At 46.8% G+C, this 24,032-nt stretch overlaps 1 long non-coding RNA gene across 1 annotated transcript in view; it reads right to left on the reverse strand.

Annotated features, from left to right (window-relative positions):
- Positions 1-22,363, reverse strand: part of LOC141078154 (uncharacterized) — a 41,792-nt gene extending 19,429 nt beyond the window's left edge. Inside the window, exon 1 of the long non-coding RNA XR_012227670.1 lies at positions 22,240-22,363. This is a non-coding gene — a long non-coding RNA (uncharacterized lncRNA). The remainder of the gene's footprint in view (positions 1-22,239) is intronic.
- Between the last annotated feature and the right edge of the window lie 1,669 nt (positions 22,364-24,032).

Genomic DNA, 24,032 nt, shown 5'->3' on the forward strand with positions numbered 1-24,032 from the left:
CAGGATCAATGCTCCGAGCAGGCTGAGGCCTACTTGGAGCGAGGAGAAAATGCATTGTAGTGTGAGTTTGGAGGCAGCAGGAGACTTTGCCATCCACACAGCAGGGGAACAGCTGGCGTTACTGAACCCCACAGACACCGGAGCGAGTGTTTCAATCTGTGCGGACGGCGCTTCCAGGCTACAACTGGCTGTGTTGTAGCCCAGGATGAAGCATGCAGCAGGCGGAGGCCAACCTGCAGCTGGTTTTATAGAGGTTGTAGACTACTACTGATTGTAACCGTGCTCCACTATGGCCTCTGGCTCCACTGTCTCTAGTATTTCCCCTGGCCTCCAACCCCGCCAGTTGCTGCTCTGAAGTGGCGTCTGCACAATCCACACTTGTTCCTGTGTAACTGTGGCTCAGTCACGTCAGTGGATCCCCTGATGTGTGTCTGGCAAGGTTTCCTGCTCAGTCCTCACTCACACTACTAGTAATTGGAATGTGGACAGAGCAGGAGACCTAGCCGGACACACATCAGGGGATCAACTGACGTGACCGAGCCCCAGTAACTCAGGAACAAGTGTGGATTGTGCAGACGCCACTACAGATCAGCAACTGGTGGGGTTGGATGCCAGGGGAAAAACTAGAGACAGTGGAGCCGGAGGCCTAAGTGGAACACGGTTAAAAATCAGTAGTAGTTTGCATGTGGATGGAGCAGGAGACTTTGCCGTCTACACAGCAGGGGAACAGCTGGCATTACTGAACCCCACTAACACAGGACCTGGTGTGTGTTTGTCTCTGTGAAGACGGCACTTCTGAACACCAACTAGCGTTGTGGGAGCCCAGGTTGAGGCATGGAGCAGGCTGAGGCCTGATTGTTTTGGCATGTGGATGGAGCAGGAGACTTTGCCGTCTACACAGCAGGGGAACAGCTGGCATTACTGAACCCCACAGACACAGTAGCGAGTGTGTTTTTCTCTGCGAAGACGGCACTTCTGAACACCAACTGGCGTTGTTGGAGCCCATGTTGAGGCATGGAGCAGGCTGAGGTCTGATGTTGTTGGCATGTGGATGGAGCAGGAGACTTTGACGTCTACACAGCAGGGGAACAGCTGGCATTACTGAACCCCACAGACACAGTAGCAAGTGTGTTTTTCTCTGCGAAGACGGCACTTCTGAACACCAACTGGCGTTGTTGGAGCCCCGGTTGAGGCATGGAGCTGGCTGAGGTCTGATGTTGTTGGCATGTGGATGGAGCAGGAGACTTTGCCGTCTACACAGCAGGGGAACAGCTGGCATTACTGAACCCCACTAACACAGGAGCTAGTGTGTGTTTGTCTCTGTGAAGACGGCACTTCTGAACACCAACTAGCGTTGTTGGAGCCCAGGTTGAGGCATGGAGAAGGCTGAGGTCTGATGTTGTTGGCATGTGGATGGAGCAGGAGACTTTGCCGTCTACACAGCAGGGGAACAGCTGGCATTACTGAACCCCACAGACACAGTAGCGAGTGTGTTTTTCTCTGCGAAGACGACACTTCTGAACACCAACTGGCGATGTTGGAGCCCAGGTTGAGGCATGGAGCAGGCTGAGGTCTGATGCTGTTGGCATGTGGATGGAGCGGGAGACTTTGCCATCTACACAGCAGGGGAACAGCTGGCATTACTGAACCCCACTAACACAGGAGCTAGTGTGTTTGTTTGTCTCTGTGAAGACGGCACTTCTGAACACCAACTAGCGTTGTTGGAGCCCAGGTTGAGGCATGGAGCAGGCTGAGGCCTGATTGTTTTGGCATGTGGATGGAGCAGGAGACTTTGCTGTCTACACAGCAGGGGAACAGCTGGCATTACTGAACCCCACAGACACAGTAGCGAGTGTGTTTTTCTCTGCGAAGACGACACTTCTGAACACCAACTGGCATTGTTGGAGCCCAGGTTGAGGCATGGAGCAAGCTGAGGTCTGATGTTGTTGGCATGTGGATGGAGCAGGAGACTTTGCCGTCTACACAGCAGGGGAACAGCTGGCATTAATGAACCCCACAGACACGGCAGCGTGTTTTTCTCTGTGAAGACAGCACTTCTGAACACCAACTGGCGTTGTTGGAGCCCAGGTTGAGGCATGGAGCAGGCTGAGGTCTGATGTTGTTGGCATGTGGATGGAGCAGGAGACTTTGCCATCTACACAGCAGGGGAACAGCTGGCATTACTGAACCCCACTAACACAGGAGCTAGTGTGTGTTTGTCTCTGTGAAGACGGCACTTCTGAACACCAACTAGCGTTGTTGGAGCCCAGGTTGAGGCATGGAGCAGGCTGAGGCCTGATTGTTTTGGCATGTGGATGGAGCAGGAGACTTTGCTGTCTACACAGCAGGGGAACAGCTGGCATTACTGAACCCCACAGACACAGTAGCGAGTGTGTTTTTCTCTGCGAAGACGACACTTCTGAACACCAACTGGCATTGTTGGAGCCCAGGTTGAGGCATGGAGCAAGCTGAAGTCTGATGTTGTTGGCATGTGGATGGAGCAGGAGACTTTGCCGTCTACACAGCAGGGGAACAGCTGGCATTAATGAACCCCACAGACACGGCAGCAAGTGTGTTTTTCTCTGTGAAGACGGCACTTCTGAACACCAACTGTCGTTGTTGGAGCCCAGGTTGAGGCATGGAGCAGGCTGAGGTCTGATGTTGTTGGCATGTGGATGGAGCAGGAGACTTTGCCGTCTACACAGCAGGGGAACAGCTGGCATTACTGAACCCCACTAACACAGGAGCTAGTGTGTGTTTGTCTCTGTGAAGACAGCACTTCTGAACACCAACTAGCGTTGTTGGAGCACAGGTTGAGGCATGGAGCAGGCTGAGGTCTGATGTTGTTGGCATGTGGATGAAGCAGGAGACTTTGCCGTCTACACAGCAGGGGAACAGCTGGCATTACTGAACCCCACTAACACAGGAGCTAGTGTGTGTTTGTCTCTGTGAAGACGGCACTTCTGAACACCAACTAGCGTTGTTGGAGCCCAGGTTGAGGCATGGAGCAGGCTGAGGTCTGATGTTGTTGGCATGTGGATGGAGCAGGAGACTTTGCCATCTACACAGCAGGGGAACAGCTGGCATTACTGAACCCCACAGACACAGTAGCGAGTGTGTTTTTCTCTGCGAAGACGGCACATCTGAGCACCAACTGGGGTTGTTGGAGCCCAGGATGAGGCATGGAGCAGGCTCAGGCCTGATGTTGTTGGCATGTGGAGGCAGCACTAGACTTTGCTGTCTACACAGCAGGGGAACAGCTGGCATTACTGAACCCCACTAACACAGGAGCTAGTGTGTGTTTGTCTCTGTGAAGACGTCACTTCTGAACACCAACTGGCGTTGTTGGAGCCCAGGATGAAGCATGGAGCAGGCTGAGGCCAACTTGCAGCACATTTTATAGAGGTTGTAGACTACTACTGATTGTAACCGTGCTCCACTTAGGCCTCAGGCTCCACTGTCTCTAGTATTTCCCCTGGCCTCCAACCCCGCCAGTGACAGCTCTGAAGTGGCGTCAGCACAATCCACACTTGTTCCTGTGTTACTTGGGCTCAGTCCCGTCAGTTGATCCCCTGATGTGTGTCTGGCAAGGTCTCCTGCTCTGTCCTCATTCACACTACTAGTAATGGGAATGTGGACAGACCAGGAGACCTTGCCGGACACACATCAGGGGATCAACTGACGTGACTGAGCCCCAGTAACTCAGGAATAAGTGTGGATTGTGCAGACGCCACTTCAGAGCAGCAACTGCCGGGGTTGTAGGCCAGGGGAAATACTAGAGACAGTGGAGCCAGAGGCATAAGTGGAGCACGGTTAAAAATCATTAGTAGTTTGAATGTGGATGGAGCAGGAGACTTTGCCGTCCACACAGCAGGGGAGCAGCTGGCATTACTGAACTCCAATAACACAGGAGCTAGTGTTTATCTCTGTGCAGACGACACATCTGAACGACAACTGGCTGTGTTGAAGCCCAGGGATTATAGTTCAGGTGGTAGAAACATGAACACAACAGGAGACCTGGATACAGTTGCCAACCAATTATTTAGTCGGGAAGAGGACTGGCAAATTCTGGGGAGATCCAGGCCTTGTTCATTTTCAGAAAAGTAAGCCGGTCGACGTTATCGGAAGAAAGTCGCGTGCGACGGTCTGTTAGTACACTACCTGCGGCACTAAAGACGTGTTCCGATAATACACTGGCAGCAGGGCAAGCCAGCACCTCCAATGCATACTGGCTAAGCTCTGGCCATGTATCCAGCTTAGAGACCCAAAACTTGAAGGGGGAAGAGCCATCTGGGAGTACACTCACAGGGCAAGACATGTAGTCTGTCACCATCTGACGGAAACGTTGCCTCCTGCTGACTGGAGCCATCAGTGATGGTGTAGACAATTGTGGCGGACACACAAAACTTTGCCACATTTGGGCCATAGTGGTCTTGCCTTGGCTGAGGCGCTGCCTCTGCTCCCTGTTTGTGCCGAGTTTCCTCCACTGGCTCGACGCACAGAGGTGCTTTGTAAAACACTAGCACCACTGCTGTCGGGTGGAATGGAAAACATGATGGACTGAACCAGTGTGTCTTGGTACTCCCGCAGTTTACGCTCCCGGTTCAACGTTGGTATGAGGGTTTGCAAGTTGTCCCGGTAGCGTGGATCTAGGAGGGTGTACACCCAATAATATGCTGTGTAGAGAATGTGGGCGATGCGGCGGTCGTTTCTCAGGCACTGCAGCATGAAGTCAACCATGTGCTGCAGACTCCCAACTGCCAAAGAACTGCTGTCCCCTGCTTGAGGCGTGATCTCTGCCTGCTCTGCATCACCCCACCCTCGCTGTACATACTGACTAGAGCTTTGGGTACCTCTCTCCTCTGGAGAGATGTCTTCCTCCTCCATCGACTCCTCCTCATCCTCCTCACAAAGTGTCCCCTGCCTAGGCCTTTGTGAGGAAGCACGTAGCGCAGACTGTCCAGAAGCAGATGGCATTTGGGACTCCTCATCCTCCACCTCTTCCAAAACCTCATCCCTTAGTGCTTGCAGTGTTTTTTGAAGCAGGCAGATAAGGGGGACAGTCATGCTGACTAGTGCATCATCTGCACTCGCCATCCGCGTGGAATCATCGAAGGCATGCAAAACGATGCAGATGTCCTTCATAGAGGCCCACTCAGTGGTGCTGAAGTGTGACAGGCGCACAGTGCGACTTGTTTGCGCCTGATGCAGCTGCTACTCCATGACTGCTGCCTGCTGCTCACACAACCGCTCCAACATATGTAACGTGGAATTCCACCTGGTGGGTAGGTCACATATGATGCGATGTTCCGGAAGGCGTAATCGGCGCTGCAGAGCAGCAAGGCGCGACCTTGCCATGCTGGAACGCCGCAAGTGAGCGCACTCTATGCGGACCTTGTGCAGCAGTGCATCAAGATCCGGATAGTCCCTCAGAAAGCTCTGCACGAACAAGTTGAGCACATGTGCCAGACATGGGATGTGAGTGAGGTTGCTAAGGCCAAGAGCTGCCACCAGATTTCGGCCATTGTCACACACTACCAAGCCCGGCTGGAGATTCGCGGACAGAAACCACACGTCGCTCTCCTGCTTGATGGCATTCCAGAGCTCCTGCGCTGTGTGGCTTTGATCCCCCAAAGAAATTAATTTCAGTACGGCCTGTTGACGTTTGGCCACGGCTGTGCTCATATCGGTCGTAACAGGCTCCTGCTGCGCTGTTTCAGAGGAACTTGAGTAGGAGGAGGAGTCAATGTGTACAGACTGGATTCCTGCAATCTGTGGAGTTGGCAGAACACGTAGAGCGCCACTCTCCAGATCCGTACCCGGCTCCACAACATTGACCCAATGGGCAGTGAGGGAAAGGTATCGTACCAGTCCATGATTACTGGTCCACGTATCAGTGGTCAGGTGGACCTTACTACTGACGGCGTTTAGTAGCGCATGTTTTATGTTTGCCTCCACCTGTTTCTGCAAGGCAGGGACGGCTCGCCTGCTGAAATAAAAGCGGCTGGGCACGGTGTATTGTCGGACTGCCAATGCCATGAAGTCCCGGAAGGTGTCAGTCTCCACCAGCCTGAATGAGAGCATTTCAAGTGCCAGTAGTTTGGAAATGCCAGCATTCAGAGCCTGTGCTCAGGGATGGTTTGCTGAGTATGGCCGCCTCTTCTCCCATGCCTGTGCTACCGATGGCTGCCGAGTGGCCTGGGAGTGTGAGGATGACTTGGAACGTGGTGCTGTGGGTGGAATGTCACAGGGTCTCCGGACAACAGTGCCAGAGGTTCTTCCTTGGCGATCCTGTGAGGAAGCCGAACCAGCTGTGTGTGAGCTGGAGGAAGAGGCCCCAACACGAGCTGAAGAAGTGGTAGGTGGTGCTGTACGTTGGCCTACGTCTTCAGTGTGTCTGTGTAACTCCACCTCATGCTTGGTCCGCACATGTTTCCACATATTAGTGGTATTGAGGTTGCTGACATGTTTCCCTCTTTTGACTCTCTGATGACACAGCTTGCATTTGACAAAGCAAATGTCATCTGCAACTGTGTCAAAAAAGGAACACGCACTGCAAGTCTTGGGAGCGCCCGTTTTGCCTTTTGAAAGTGGAATGCTCCTAACGGGTGCCGAAGTGGAGGCTACAGGCAACCAAGTCTGCCCCCTCCCTCTCCCTCCGGTTTTGGCCGTTCAGGGAATCTCTTCCTCAGAGCTGCTCCCACCACCTTCCTGTTCCTCACGCCACGATGGGTCAAGGACCTCATCATCTACACTCCCCTCTTCAAACACCTGCTTCTCCTGGGTTGTCTCGCCAGCAACGTACACACCAGAAAGTGGCAACTGAGTCTCGTCATCATCTGATGCGTACTGAGGTATGCTGACCATAGGCACTGGCCCACCCACCTCTTCAGATTCAGAGGGACAAAGAAGTTGCGCATCACTGCATACTCCCTCTTCTTCACATTCTGGAATGCTGCTTGGCTGGCCCCCTCTTTCCAAACCAACAGATTCCGAGAACAGAAGTAGAGACTGTTATGGCTCCTGTCCAGGGCTCTCTGACTGCCTGGGCACTTTGGCAGGTGGTGAAGAGACAGATGGTTGCTCTTCGGTGCTCTGGCCCTGAGAGGATGTGGAAGTAATTGAAGTCGATGCGTTAGCTGCCATCCATCCGACAATGGCTTCAATTTGTTCTTCCTACAGCAGTGGGGTACGGTGAGGTCCTACAAAGCTGCGCATAAAGGACTGTTGCCTGCTAAAACTGGGGGATGCTGACTCACTGGTGCCAACAGCAGGCACAGAATCCCCACGTCCTCTCCCTGCTGAAACTCCACGCCCACGGCCACGTGCCTTACTCCCTGCCTTCTTCATCTTGCTAGACTGAGAAAGATAGGCAGAAAAGTTCAAAGGGGGGCCTTAGTGTGCTTATTCCTGAACAGCTGGTTACAGGTATAAGAAACACTAATTTTATGAAGTGTGTGTGTCGACTACACTTTAATGGGAGCTAATGTGGCCTACACAACTTTCAAATGTAGTGTTTGGTGAACTTTGTTGGTTTTTTTTTTGGGAAAAAAAAATAAAAGGATGTGACCAAAAATTTTAAAGTCAGAGTATCACCAACTTTCTGGAGCTATTAAAATGCAGGCAGGTAACCCACAATGCAAAAGATGAGGCTCCAAAAAAATTGGGTAATTCTAATCTGGCTGCAGCTGAAGGGCACAAGCCAGAAAAAAGCCTCATCTATCTACTCCTTTATAGTGTTTGCAATGAACCAATGTAGATGGATATGGATGGATGCACACTAATAGGAGAAGAAAAAATGAGCTGCAATTAAAGAAAAATATGTGTGAGGCAGTGATGCACGCTGAGCGGCCTACAACCAGACGTAGCTGCAGGACACACTACTCAGCATGAGCTGCACTCACACACAGTCAGAGACCTCTCAGACAACCGTGAACAGTGCAGCTAAGTGGGCACTAGCACTGACAGGCTGCAGAAAGGCTCCGCTGTGTACTCCTAGAGTGTTTGCAACCACCGTATATGGATACGGATGGAAGCACACTAGATAGAATTTTTTAAAAATAAGCAGCTCAAAAAGAAAAATATGTATGAGGCAGCAGTGAGGCACGCTGGGCGGCCTACAACCAGACGTCGCTGCAGGACCCACTAAACAGCGTGAGCTGCACTCACACAGCCCTTGCAGACAGCAGTGAACAATGCTGCTAGGGAAAAGAAAGCTACAGTGGTGGTTTATGTAGCCTGGGTAAAGCACAATATTGTTTTGAGAATCGCTATTTCTAACTGTCCCTCACAGTCTTCAACAGCAGCCTGTCCCTAACTGAATTCACAGCAGAGTGACCAGAAATGGCGGCGGCGGTGGCTTTTATAGTGCATCATGACATTATTTCAGCAGCCAATCACAGCCATGCCAATAGTTAACATGCCTACATGCCTAACAGGATGTGCCCACACTTCTGAGGATTCCCATTGGCTGAATCAAAGCGAGCGGGCTGATAGCATTATGGGAACTTCCGATTCCGGTATCCGATATGAAAAAAGTATCGGAAGTCAGTATCGGAATTCCGATACAGCTAATATCGGCTGATACCCGATACTTGCGGTATCGCAAAGCTCAACACTAGTTATGACCTGTGTGATTACTGTTATGCTGTAATGTCTATGGTCAGTACAAGTCCCCTCTAAATTGTAAAGTGCTGCGCAATATGTTGGCGCTATAGAAATAAAATTATTATTATTATTATTATTATGGTATGAAAAAACAATCTCAGAATCATTGGGATTTGTTGAAGTGCTTCAGAGTTATAACCTCATAAAGTGATACTAGTCAGAATTGAAAAAAAAAAGGTCTGGTCATGAAACTGAAAACAGACTGGGGGGTGAAAGGATTAAAAATGTCATAGTAGATATAGTGCAACTGCAGGCACATAGATATGGTTGTTATTGTTAGCTGTTAGTGATAAGCGAGTATACTCGTTGCTCCGGTTTTTCCGAGCATGCTCGGGTGACCTCCGAGTATTTTGTTGTGCTCGGAGATTTAGTTTCTGTCAACGCAGCTGCATGATTTGCAACTGCTGGACAGGCTGAATACATGTGAGGAATGCCTGTTTGTTAGGGAATCTCCACATATATTCAGACTGTCCAGCAGCCGAAAATCATGCAGCTGCGTTGACAGAAACTAAATCTCCGAGCACGACAAAATACTCGGAGGATACCCGAGCAACGAGTATACTCGCTCATCACTATTAACTGTCCCCTTCTGACCTAATCAACTTGTACAGGTTATTGACACATGACAACAGGAACCATTTTAATTTATTTACTTCCTAAATGTGTGATCACCAGCTTTGCTATGCTTATCCTAGAGAAATCTGCTCATGGAACAGAAATATTGTTCTCCATAACCACCATCCCTTTTCCAACCACATCTTCCATACCTCTACATATCGCTCTCATGCCCCTTGAATGTGCGATTAAACCCTGGGCTGTTTTTAGATAAAGCATCCTGACTTAGTGCAGTATGGGAAAAATTCTCCGCATTGATGAACTTTAGCAAATATGATTTATGCTTATCAGCTGTATTTTCATGTGAAACTCAAATCTATTTCATTTCTCTAATTTATCAGTGGCCTGGTTAAAGAAATTTGGCCAATATAATGCAGACACAGCATGAATGAAGATGCTAACATCACATACAATAAGGAAAACACTGACACAAAAAAAGTATGAAAAAGAGGCCTCTGTAATATCTTCACGTATCTATGCTCCGGCACCGATGCTCTGTCAAGGTGTCGCTAATTTGGTCTTGCAATGCTCCTGACCATCCAACTAGAATTACTGGCAGCATCAATGACCCATGCCAGGTTGCATCTGACTGACCAATCAGTCATGGGAGCCTGTCAGCAGACCAGGTCCATTTATTCTGCTTGACTTCCTGGACTCTGATCTGGTTATCGGCAACTATATATTTGGATCCAATTCTGTACTAGTCCCTGACACTCTGCTTCTGCCCTAGCTTGTTTAACATTTTCTCTGAGCTCGTTTTATTGGTCAATAGATGTTTGACATATACGATTTTTATTCCTATGACTGTGCCATTCTTCCTTTATACATTTCCCTGAATAGGTGCTAAAGAGTAAAATCCAAGGCACACCCAAACTCTGCAAGTAGAATGGTTAGAGACAAGCCTGAAAGTGGGGGCTTGCTTTGAGTTTCCAGATTCTTGTGGCCGTCCTGTGATTGGAAGATATTCAATATCTTTAATATTCCTTCATCTTTGCATGATGTTTGCATTCTTAATTTTGGATACTCTTAAGCACTCTTTACTATGCAGTTCCCAAAAAAATCACATTTACTGTATCTGGTATTCAAGGCAAGAGTGGAAAACAAATTCTCCACAGCCCTGGGAGAATACTGTCAGAATGGACCTTGTAAAGGAAATGATTAATGTAACAGGATGAAGCTTGAGTTTCCAGTGAGCCTTCTAACGTAGTAGTGTACTTGACCTTACAGAAGAAACCTATAATGCATGCAAAGTTTGAAAAGAGATGACATTGTAAATGAAACAAAGTTCTTCTTGAAGATTTAGTCCAGAACTCCTGAAGTTCAAGAGCTCTTTGCATGTATTTCAAGGAGTCAAATTATGAATAGAAATAATCCCTTACTCTTTTTGCACGTCATAGTAATAAGTAGCTATCTCCACTGGTTGTCCCCCAGCATCTATAAAGCAATAATGGAAAAAAAACTTTTTGAAAAATGTAAATTACGAACACAAACTCAGTGTCAATATGTAGAAATATGAAAACCATATTTCACAATCTTTAAAGGAAACATGTCACCTTTTACATATTTAGATTAGTGGTAGGGTGTCGGTGAGCTGCCCAATAAGGTAAGTTTTCCGCTCTGGACAGGTGCCTTCGATATGTCACAAACACCTGACGAATGCCCTGTCTGGAGCCGAAAACTGGTTTGTGAACTGAAGACTTCTAATAAACGTATCCAATTAATCAATGGCTATTTTACTCTACTTAATGAGTAGCGCACCGGCACCCAGCCGCTAATCTCATCTATTGCTGACGCACTCAGTCTCTGAATGATGCTGTCTCCTGCACTTAGTGTCAAGTGGGTTCATCATGTAGTCACCGCTTATTCAACCATGAGAGCACCACCATAACCACATTTTTCCACATGCTACTTCATTGTGTTCAAATTAAATTCTTATTTTTAATCTGTTTCTAATTTTGTAATTTTATGTCTTTTATTCTGTGTTATTTACATTTTTGTGGGGCAGCTATCTTATCTGCTGTGACAACACCTGTAGAGATTTGCTTTACAAGCTATAAAAACATTGTGTAAGGGTCCCATTACACATAACGATGCTCCAGCGATCCCGACAACGATACGACCTAGTAAGGATCGCTGGTACATCGCTACATGGTTGCTAGTAAGCTGTCAAACAGGCAGATCTACTCAATGACGCAGCAACGATACGGCGATCCATATAACAACTTTGGCGGTCGTTGGGACCTTGTCACACAGCAGCTATTCTGACGACTCAGACCTCGATAGGCGTGCTTCAGCATTGCCTTTTCCATGCCCCTCTGCTCCAATTGGTGGGCACTACTGCGCTATCACTACGCGGTTTGCTTCAGCGTCCCTGTCTAAGTCGCTAGTGTGCTATTTATTCGTGGATCCACAGTCACTGACACGGGGACACGTGATTATTATAACTGTATATGTTAAATGTTATGATTGCATATAATTGAAAGCTGACCTATAAAAGGAAACGCTACAAAGATTCTAATTTGAGACCACCAATCGGAGCTGAAAAGACAAAGCAAAATATCACCTGCGTCCCTGAGTTCTGAGTTGCCAATGAGGTCGCTCATCATTATGGCGTCAAACACAGCGATGCATACTGGCCAGCGGGACACCAACGATCAAAAAATGGCCTAGGACATTCGAGCACGATCAGCGATATCCAGCGGGGGGACGGTTGCCACTATCTGTCACACGTAGTGAGATCGCTGGAGAGGTCACTGTTATGTCACAAAACCTGTGACGTTTCAGCGATCTCGCTAACGATCTCGCTATGTGTGAAGTACCCTTAAGAGTTAAAGTGGCTAATGGGAGAGGGGCTGTGGGTTTCTGCCTAGATTTTGCGATAATGCCATGTTGAGGTGGTGTGAATCAATCCACAGCACCTGGCCCAATGGCCACATAAATAATCTGTGGTAGCAAGTCAGGAACTCTGTTATCCACCAATGGCAAATGGGACAGGGATTATGGGTATTCTGTCTGGATTTAGCAATAAGGAGGCTTTAGAGATGATGTGTTCGAGTAGCCATGTCAGTAGCCTCTGATCTGCCGGTTACTTGATGGTTTCTCCACAAAGTCGTCATGGTGGTGTGATGCACATCTAATGTTGCACCAGGCTGGCTGATCAAAAGAAGAGCCACCCATGGTAGCTAGCAGGATGAAAGCAGTTTGCAGGGCTCCTTTCCAATGGCCATAAAGTGCTGATGTGGTGGCTAAACTTGCTCCTGTGACCCATCTCTAGGTGATGTCTTAGTTAGATATGCATACAACCCACTAGGCTTCTGTTTCCCAATGTATAATAGAGTGAAAATGAAAGCAGATACGTATTGCTATGTAACTTGTAATGGAATGTAATGCAGTTGTATGAGAATTCTTCAAAATGTGAGGAAGGGGCAGAAAATGGTATAAAATAATAATGAAACATTACTCACTCATCAGCGGCTTCTATTGTCAAGTGGCAGTGGTCATGGGGATTGTGAAGTATGTTTTAGGTATGTAATTGGTGTGTGAAGAAAATGTATTTGTGGTGCATGTGTCATGTGCAGTATGCTTCTATCATGTTAGCAAAACGTTCAGTATGTACTCAGTGCGTGAAAGGTTTGTGTGACATGTTTCCAATGGACGTGTGAGTAGAATTTGTTTTTGGCATATATACAGTTGATGTCTGGCTAGTGGTTAATGCGTGGGCTTCAAAAGAGTCCTGTGGAAATGATGTCCAGTGTGTACTGTAGATTATGGCAGTGGCAACTCAGCCTCCACAGATTGAGGGAGTATGCCACATTACCCATTAGCTTTACTGATTTTTTTATTTTTTTTTTCCCTAGCATTTCTTGCAGCATCAGTGCAAAGCAAGAGTTCTGATCTGGCTAGTTGAGAGGCCTTTACCTAGAGGTCTAAAGGGAAACGGAACATTTGTCTTGTAGAGAGTGCAAAGCTGACATAAGGATACTTATAAGCCATGCATGCTTCTCTGTGAATTTTAATATGCAAATTACTTCTTCAGAGAGTAAGAGGACTTGTACTCTTGTGACATCCTAAAAGTCAATATTGACCTTTCAACCCCTTCGCCCCAAAGCCTGTTTTCACCTTGGTGAACAAGCCAATTTTTACAATTCTGATCACTGTCAATTTATGAGGTAATAACTCTGGAACGCTTCAACAGATCCTGGTGATTATGAGAATGTTTTATCTAGTCATATTGTACTTTATGACAGTGGTAAAATTTCTTTGATATGACTTGTGTTTATTTGTGAAAAAAATGGAAATTTGATGAAAATTTTGAAAATTTCAAAGTTTTCAAACTTTTCATTTTTATTCCATTAAATCAGTGAGTCATATCACACAAAATAGTTAATAAATAACATTTCCCACATGTCTACTTTACATCAACACAATTTTGGAAACAATTTTTTTGGTTAGGAAGTTATAAGGGTTAAAAAATGACCAGCGATTTCTCATTTTTACAACAAAATTTGCAAAACCATTTTTTTTAGGGACCACCTCACATTTGAAGTGACTTTGAGGGGCCTATATGACAAAAAATACCCCAAAATGTCACTATGCTAAAAACTGCACCCCTCAAGATATGCAAAGCCACATTCAAGAAGTTTATTAACCCTTCAGGTTCTTCACAGGAATTTTTGGAATATGGAAGGAAAAAATAAACATTTACTTTTCTTTAACAAAAGTTTTCCTTTAGACCTATTTTTTTTACTTTCGCAATGGTAACAGGAGAAAATGGACCATATATTTTGTTGTGCAATTTCTCCTGAGCGTGGTGATACCCCATATGTGGGGGAAATCTACTATTTGGGTGCACGGCAGGGAAGGAGCGCCATTTGACATTTTGAATACAAAATATGCTGGCATAATTAGCGATAGCCATATTGCATTTGGAGAGCCCCTGATGTGCCCCACATGTGACACCATTTTGGAAACTAGACACCTTATGGAACTTATCTAGATGTATATTGTGCATCTTGAACCCACATGTGCTTAACAGTTTAAAGAGTAGAGCCGTGGAGATAAAAAAAAAACAAAAAAAACACATTTTTCCCAAATAAATCTTTTTTTAGCTCTATATTTTGCATTTTCATAAGGGTATCAGGAGAAATTGCTCCATACAATTTCATGTGAAATTTCACCTGAGTACACCGATACCCAATATGTGGGGGAATACTACTGTTTGGGCACATGGCAGGGCTTGGAAGGGAAGGAGTGCCATTTGACTTTTTGAATGCAAAATTTGATGGAATAATTAGCAGGTGCCATGTCGCGTTTGAGAGCCCCAGATGTGCCTAAACAGTGGAAACCCCCCACAAGTGACACCATTTTGGAAAGAAGACTCCTTTGGGACATTATCTAGATGTTTATTGAGCACCTTGAACCCCCAGGTGCGTCACAGAATTTTATAACGTTAAGCCGTGAAAATAAAAAAAATCACATTTTTACCACAAAAATCGTTTTTTAGCTACAAACTTTGTATTTTTACAAGGGCAAAAGGAGAAAGTGGACCCCAAAGTTTGTTGTGCAATTTATCCTGAGATCAATGATACCCCATATGTGGTCAAAAACTACTTTTGAGACACAGTGCAGAGCTCAGAAGGGAAGTACCGATATATTACAGTGCAGATTTTGCACTAGTTTGAGGGTGCCATGTCACATTGACAGAGCCCTAGAGGTACCAGAACAGCAGAACCCCCCCCCATAAGTGACCACATTTTACCAATTAAACCTCTCAATAAATTCATCTAGGGATGCAGTGATTATTTTGACACCACAGGTGTGTCACAGACTTTTATACCATTGGGCAGTTAAGAAAACATAATTTACAATTTTACCACCAAGATTGCGTGTTGGCCTCAAATTTTACATTTTCACACTGGGAAATGGGTAAAAATGGCACCAGAATCTGTCCCACAATTTCTGCTAAATGTAGAAATACCCCATGTGTGGCTGTACAGTACTACTTTGTCATACGGAGTGACTTGGGAGGAACAGAGCGCTATTTTCCTCCTGGAGCGCAGATTTTAGTAGACTAGCTTGTGGATTACATGTAAAGGGCCCCTAAGTGCTGGAAAAGCAGAATCCCCTCTCATGTGACCCCATTTTGGAAATTACAACCCTTTGGGAATTTATCTACAGATGTAGTGATGATTTTGACTCAATAGGTGTTTTCCAGAAACAGGCAGCATTGGATGTTGCTGAGTGATAATTGCAAACTGCCATTGCAGTGACCAGTACATTATGCCCAGCTCATGCTTCTGGAGACACACACCTGTAAATTAGGCAGGTTCTCATCACTACAGAAATGCCAAACATTTGGGTGCTAAATGTTGTTTAGGCACACTGGGGTTCAGAAGGGAGGGGGGCATTTGGATTTAGGTGCGGAGAATTTGCTGAATTTCTTTTGGCAGGTGAGGAGCCATTTCACTTTTCCAGAGCCTTTGTGCTACCAGTAACATGGAAGCCCCCTGTATTTCCATTAACAGGTGACAGACCTGAGTGGGGACTTCCTCTTTTTGTGGATTGAGTTGAAGCTTTAATTGGGAACATTTTACATAATGTTTGAGATCAGTTATCCAGTGCTCTACATTGACCACTTACTTTGGGGTTTCAATCTAAATCTCTGAGTGACATGATTCAGATGAACCTCCCGATGGATCCATTCACTATAGTGAGGCAGTAAAGTTACTCTGGACTTCATCTGGCCTCTGTTCCGTGGTGTCCTTTTCAGTAGAGTTGAGCGAAATGGGTCTGTCAAATTCAAAAATAGCCGACTTTCACTAAAGTCGGGTTTCGCCGATCGAAACCCGACCATAGCGTGAGGTCGGCCATGAGGTCGCCGATCAGAGCACCAAAGTCGCATTTCAAATAATGCTTCCAGCGCCTTTTCTCAGCCAATGATGGAGGACGCACACTGTGGGAAACGCGATGACATGGCCAGCGGCCACCACCATCTTAGAGAAGGGCATTGAAGTGATTGGATGGCTTTGTGTGGCATCACAGTGGGTATAAAAGGCTGTGCCCGCCGACTGCCATCTTACTTCTGCCGATCTTAGCATAGGGAGAGGTTGCTGCTGCTGATTCTAAATAAGGGAGAGCGTTAGGCAGGGAAGAACAAAAAAAAACTGCTTCTGCTGATTTTTCACTGCTTTTCACTGTACAGTTAGTGTCCAATGAAAGGGGAGGATTTTTGCTTTTGTGCAGCAGCGCTGGCGGTGATTAGGCTGCCTTTTAAGGCTACCTGATACCTGCATTGCTGTGTGCACACTACTGTTCAAACTGCTTTTTTCAAAGCAGTCCAACTTTTATTATTTTGTCCTGGTGAGTTACTGAGCGTTCATTTTTTCACACACCGTATAGCGGTGTACGCTCTTCACACACTACCGTGTACCGGCAGCTGGTATCACGGACAAATAGAAGCTATCTGGGTGTGACTCTGGAAAAAAAAGCTGAGGAGTTTTTCGGTTTTTCCAGACCTACACCTTAGAGTGAGTTCTGTCTGCTTTTCAAACAGTTTTGTATATCTGCTGTTTGATCACGGTCAAAACTAGACAGAGACAGCGTGTCAGTCCCTATACAAATAGATGGAGATTGACAATTTTCTATACAGATACCGTCTAGCGGTGTAGGCTCCTCACACACTACCGTGTACCGGCTGGCATCACGGACAAATAGAAGCTATCTGTGTGTTACTCTGGAAAAAAAAGCCGAGGAGTTTTTCCGTCTTTCCAGACCTACACCTTAGAGTGAGTGCTGTCCGCTTTTCGAACAGTTTTGTATATCTGCTGTTTGATCACGGTCAAAACCAGACAGAGACAGCATGTGTCAGACCCTATACAAATAGACGGAGATTGACAATTTTCAATACACACACCGTATAGAGCTGTCTGATTCTCAAACAGTATTGTATATCTGCCGTTCGCATTACAGTCACATCTATACAGAGTCAGCGTGTGTGAGTGACACTCCGTAAATACATATACGGAGATTGTTAGCTACACAAAAAACTTATACAGCTGTACACTTCTGATACAGTTCCGTATATCTGCCTGTTGGATTACGGTCCAATACATACTGTGAGAGCGTCTGTGACTAACAAAATATATACGTAGATTTAATTTTTTTAATACACCTTACACAGCTGGACGCTCCTCATGCAGTACCATCTCTCTGCTTGTATTTTTGGTACATTTTCCCAAACATGAGGAAGTATAGTGGAAGAGTCCGCGGACGTGGGCAGGGGGGCGCAGCTGGTACTGATGGTGGTGGTGCATCGGCTGGTTCTGGCAAAAGCACAATAGCAGTAGGCAGGAGGTGTTGAGCCTGCGTCATCCTCTGGCCCAAGAACGCCTGGAAGGTTGCCTTTTCTTAGAGTAGGAAAACTGCTTTCAAAGCTGGAGCATCAGGAACAGGTTTTGGCGTACATTGCCGAAACAGCCACCAGCTCTATTGCCTCCTCTTCTGAACGTTCGAAACCTGCAAGCACGGAGTCATCAGTGTTAGGCGTCAGGTTTCTGTGTCTGCTCTGCAGGAATCCAGAGCCTCACATTCCACGGTCTCTTGCTGCCTATCTACTGCAGAGATTACTTTGCAGCAGACCGCTCCAAAGACTAAGTTCCTCTGTGCTCCTTCTGGGAATGCTCACGAGATGATCTCCCATTGGAGTCATGTGCCCAGGTCCTGCTCCAGATCTCATTGGTCCATCTCGGAAATCTGGAAGGTCCCGCACGGCTATAAAAAGCGCGTATGACCGTTCGGCCATGCGCTAGTATAGACTATACTTGCTATGTGTGAATCGTGATGGATGTATGTTCCTGGTGACTGACTCATTATAAAACCCCTTCCCTCTGATATTATGCATGTGGATAGGGAATTAGTTTAGCAGTCAGCGCCAGTCAGTGGCAAGCCTTAAGCCACTGTGCTCACCGCACCGCTACGCTAGCGTCCGACATTGCACTTCCTTTCTGGCTTTGTTGTCGAGCGGCAGTGTCCTACGCCGCGCTGCAGTTGCAGCCCTTCTTGGAGCTCGCAGAAGCGACGTGCACACACGGTAGGTCTAGAGGGATGCAGCTCCTCTGTCTTGGGTCCTGCTCCTGTGACCAAATACCGTGTGTGCATTTACCTGAGGCTTGCGTCACTAACAGGTTCCGCAACAGATACCGCACACACAAATATTACACACACACTACAACCACACACACAAGTATTACAAACACAGACTACAGATACCACACACACACACACACACAAGTATTACACACACACACACAGACAGACTACAGATACCACACACACACGTATTACACTCACAGACTACAGATACCATACACACACACACACGTATTACACACACACACTACAGATACCACACACACACATTACATACTCAAACACTACAGATTAGGGATGGGCGAATCCTGAAATACTCGGAATCGCTAGACTCTAACGAGTCCGACTCGGAAACTCGCTATTCGTTGCGAGTCTATCGAGTCCAATGTTAATGAATGGGGATGCGAGTATTGCAGCGATTCCTGTGCTGCCATTTTTTTTTACTCTTTAGGAATGCATTGTTCCGCTTACTTCCCGCATGTGGCTGTGCACACCATGCGGAAAGTAAGCAGAACAATTGCGGATGGTACCCACGGTCCGGAGGAGACTGTCCTCCGGGCTTTGGGTACCATATCCCTGTAAAAAATAGAATTTAAGAATAAAAAATATTGTTATTCTCACCCTCCGGCGTCCCGCGCAGCCTTCCCGCCTCTCCACGCATCCGTTCCCAGTAGTCCTTTGCGAAAATGCCCGCGATGGCGTCCATTCTCGCGGGATCGCGAAGTCTCGCGGTCATTTGTGCGACGTCATCGCGGATTACCGCGAGACATCGCGATCCCGCGAGAACGGACGTCATCGCGGGCATTTTCGCAAAGGATTACTGGGAACGGCTGCGTGGAGAGGCGGGAAGGCTGCGCGGGATGCCGGAGGGTAAGAATAACACCATTTTTTATTTTTTTTTTTCATTTTATCTTTAACTACTGATGCCGCATAGGCAGCCTCAGTAGTAAAAAGTTGGTCACACTTGTCAAACACTATGTTTGACGAGTGTGACCAACCTGTCAATCAGTTCTCCAAGCGATGCTACAGATCGCTTGGAAAACGCTAGCATTTTGCAAGCTAATTACGCTTGCAAAATGCTAGTTTTTCCGCGGGAAAATCGCGGGAATTTAAAATGCGATTTTCCCGCGGAATGGAATTCCGGAATTCTCGCGGTAATTTCCGCGAGAGTTCCGGTACGTGTGCACTTAGCCTTATTTGCATTGGACTCGTTACTGTGCGAGTAATCGCTTGGAAACTCGCAGAGTACCGACTCCTGCGAGTCCCCTACTACTCGCAGAGTAACGAGTCCTAACGAGTAGATTCGCCCATCCCTACTACAGATACCGCACACACACATTAAACACTCAAACACGGCAGATACCGCACACACATTACACACACTACAGATACCATACATACATGTACTACACTCTCACACTACAGATATCGCACACACAAATATTACAGACACCCAGTACAGATACTGCACACACAAGTATTACACTCACAGACTACAGATACCGCACACACAAATATTACACACACACACATGTATTACACTAACAGACTACAGATACCGCACACACAAATATTACACACACACTACAACCACACACACATGTATTATACTCACAGACTACAGATACCACACACACACAAGTATTACACACACAGACTACCGATACCACACACATTTATTACACTCACAGACTACAGATACCCCCCACACACAGGTATTACACACATACACACACAGTACAGATACCACACACATTACATACCCACACACAACAGATACCGCACACATATTACACACTCACACACTAGACACCGCGCACACATTACACACACTACAGATACCGCATACACATTACATACACACTAGATACCGCACACACATTACAGATACCACACACACATTACACACAAAGACTACAGATACTGCACATACATTACACATTCATAGACTACAGATACCGCACACACAAGTATTACACTCACAGACTACAGATACCGTACACACAAGTATTACACTCACAGACTACAGATACCGCACACACAAGCATTACACACACACATTACACACACACACATTACACACACTACAGATACCATACACACATGTATTACACACAGACTACAGATACTGCACACACAAGCATTACAGACTCACACACTACAGATACCGCGCACACATTACACACTCACACACTACAGATACCGCACACACAAGTATTACACACACTACAGATACCATACACACATGTATTACACTCACACACTACAGATACCGCACACACAAGCATTACACACACACTACAGATACCGCACACACAATTATTACACACACACTACAGATACCATACACCCAGATATTACACTCACACACTACAGATACCACACACAAGTATTACACACACACACAGTACAGATACCGCCCACACAAGTATTACACACACACTACAGATACCGCACACACAAGTATTACACACACACACACACATTACACACTCACATACACATTACACACACACACTAGAGATACCGCACACACATTGCAGATACCGCACACACACTACACACACACACTACAGATACTGCACATACATTACACATTCACACACTACAGATACCGCACACACAAGTATTACACTCACAGACTACAGATACTGCACACACAAGCATTACACACACACAGACATTACACACACACATTACACACACACACTACAGATACCATACACACATGTATCACACTCACAGACTACAGATACACCACACACAAGCATTACAGACTCACACACTACAGATACCGGCCACACATTACACACTCACACACTACAGATAACGCACACACCAGTATTACATTCACAGACTACAGATACCGCACACACAAGTATTACACACACTACAGATATTGCACATACAAGTATTACACTCACAGACTACAGATACTGCACACACAAGTATTACACACACTACAGATACCATACACACATGTATTACACTCACACACTACAGATACCGCACACACAAGCATTACACACACACACACACACACTACAGATACCGCACACACAAGTATTACATTCACAGACTACAGATACCGCACACACAATTATTACACACACACACTACATATACCATACACACAGGTATTACACTCACACACTACAGATACCACACGCAAGTATTACACACTCACACTACAGATACCACACACACATTGCATATTCACACACTACAGATACCATGCACACAAGTATTACACTCACAGACTACAGATTCCACACACACAAGTATTACACACACACTACCGATACCGCCCACACAAGCATTACAGACTCACACACTACAGATACCGAACATACAAGTATAACACATTCACACACTACAGATAGCATACACACTTGTATTACACTCACACATTACAGATACCGAACACACAAGTATCACACTCACACACTACAGATACCGAACACACACGTATCACACTCACACACTACAGATACCACACGCAAGTATTACACACTCACACTACAGATACCACACACACATTGCATATTCACACACTACAGATACCACACACACACACAAGTATTACTTACTTACACACACACACACACACACACACACTCTTCTGTGGTGCAGGGGAGGCTGATGTCCATGTGCAGCTCTTCAGGTTTTAGTGGTCACAGCAGCTCTGTCCCGGCACCTCCCCCGGTTTCTCCCCTGCCGGGGAAGCAGATCAGAGCAGGAGACAATGTCACCGTGCTGACTGGAACTGCTTCCCTAGCTCTCCCTGGAAGCACAGCAGGCAGGTATTACCTTTTATGTTGCGTGCTGCGGACTCTCTTCACTTTTCTCTGATGCTGGTACTTTCCAGCATCTGACAGAGAGACAGGAGTCCTGTGCTGCTGCGTCGGCGGACGCGGCGGCCTTTTCAAACTTCTAAGGCCGGTTTCACACTAGCGCTTTTTCAGCGCGCGCACGGCCGGGGGTAGCTCCGCCCCCGATCCGGCTCTCTGCCCGGCGTGCCCGCCCCTTGCCTGTAGCGCCGCCTCCTAGCGGACGGCGGCGCCTGCGATCGGCGCACCCTATCTTTAGCATAGGGTGCGCCGATCGTGCGCAGGTCGTGCGCTAGTTGCGCTTTGACCTGCGCTGCGCACTTATGACGGTGCGCCGTGCGCGCCAAAATCCAAAAAGTTCGATTTTGGCGCGCACGGCGCACCGTCAAAAGTGCGCAGCGCAGGTCAAAGCGCAACTAGCGCACGACCTGCGCACGATCGGCGCACCCTATGCTAAAGATAGGGTGCGCCGATCGCAGGCGCCGCCGTCCGCTAGGAGGCGGCGCTACAGGCAAGGGGCGGGCACGCCGGGCAGAGAGCCGGATCGGGGGCGGAGCTACCCCCGGCCGTGCGCGCGCTGAAAAAGCGCTAGTGTGAAACCGGCCTAACACGGTCCTGCGTGCGTGCTCTCCTGCTTGCCTGCACTGAGGAGGGCAGCAGGCACGCACGCACAATCACTGACAGGGGCCGCACTCATGCACTGACGCCGGCCGACGCGGCCCTTGTCAGCGTGTGCAAGAGAGGGAGCGCGAACACAGGGCCTAGTCAGAGGTTATAAAGGGCCGGCGGCCCATTTCGTAGTTCAGAGCCGCTGGCCCACCGGGAATCTGCCCGGCTCGGCAGAGTAGCAGTCCAGGCCTATTTACATCCGTCTTTTGATTGCATTTTATTGTACTTTTTGTTTGGCGATATGAAGATAAAGCATTGTTTTTTGCTTAGTTTTTTTTAAGGTGTTCACTGAAGGGGTTAACTAGTGAGACAGTTTTACAGAGTGGGTCATTACGGACGCGGCAATACCAAATAAGTGTACTTTTATTGTTTTTTTATTTACATAAATAAAAGTAATGGTAAAATATATATATATTTTTTTTCTTTATTTGGGCATTTTTAAAAAAAAATATTTTTACACAGTATAATATATTTGTTTAACCTTATTACATTGTCCCAGTATGGGACATTACTATTTTACATTAGATCGCTGATCTGACACTTTGCACTGGAGAGTAGCAGATCAGGATCTGACAGGCAGGGAAGGAGGCATGCCAGCAAGCCACCTTCACTGCAGGACCAGGAAGGACCCTGTTCTGACTTCCTCCACGTATGGTGCTGTGTGGATTTTAACATACAGCTAAACCTCATTCACTTCCCCAGTAAACAGACTGTATGGATGCTTAAGTTTATATTTATTGCGGTGATGATGTGAACTTGGTAACAGTGAACTATGACAGTGGACAATAACGGACAATAATGGACGATGTGGACGATAACGGTGTGGTAAAAACTACAAGGGAATAAACAGTGTATCAATACTGGCAGATAACAGAGACAACAGCCTGATACAGGGTGCAATTAACATCTGTAACTGGGGCTTTACAGAAACTGCACAGAAATAGCATAATACAGAGAAGCTGCAACACTGTTCTGCTCTATACAGAAGTGCAATCTATCTGTCAGGCTGTGTGCACACGCTGCGGATTTTGCTGCGGTTCCGCAGCGGTTTTGGCCGCTGCGGACCCGCAGCAGTTTTTGCTGCGGTGTACAGTACCATGATTC

The sequence above is a fragment of the Dendrobates tinctorius genome, unplaced genomic scaffold (assembly GCF_039654945.1).
Source record: "Dendrobates tinctorius isolate UK_male_01 unplaced genomic scaffold, ASM3965494v1 ptg000016l, whole genome shotgun sequence".
NCBI classification, from domain to species: domain Eukaryota; kingdom Metazoa; phylum Chordata; class Amphibia; order Anura; family Dendrobatidae; genus Dendrobates; species Dendrobates tinctorius.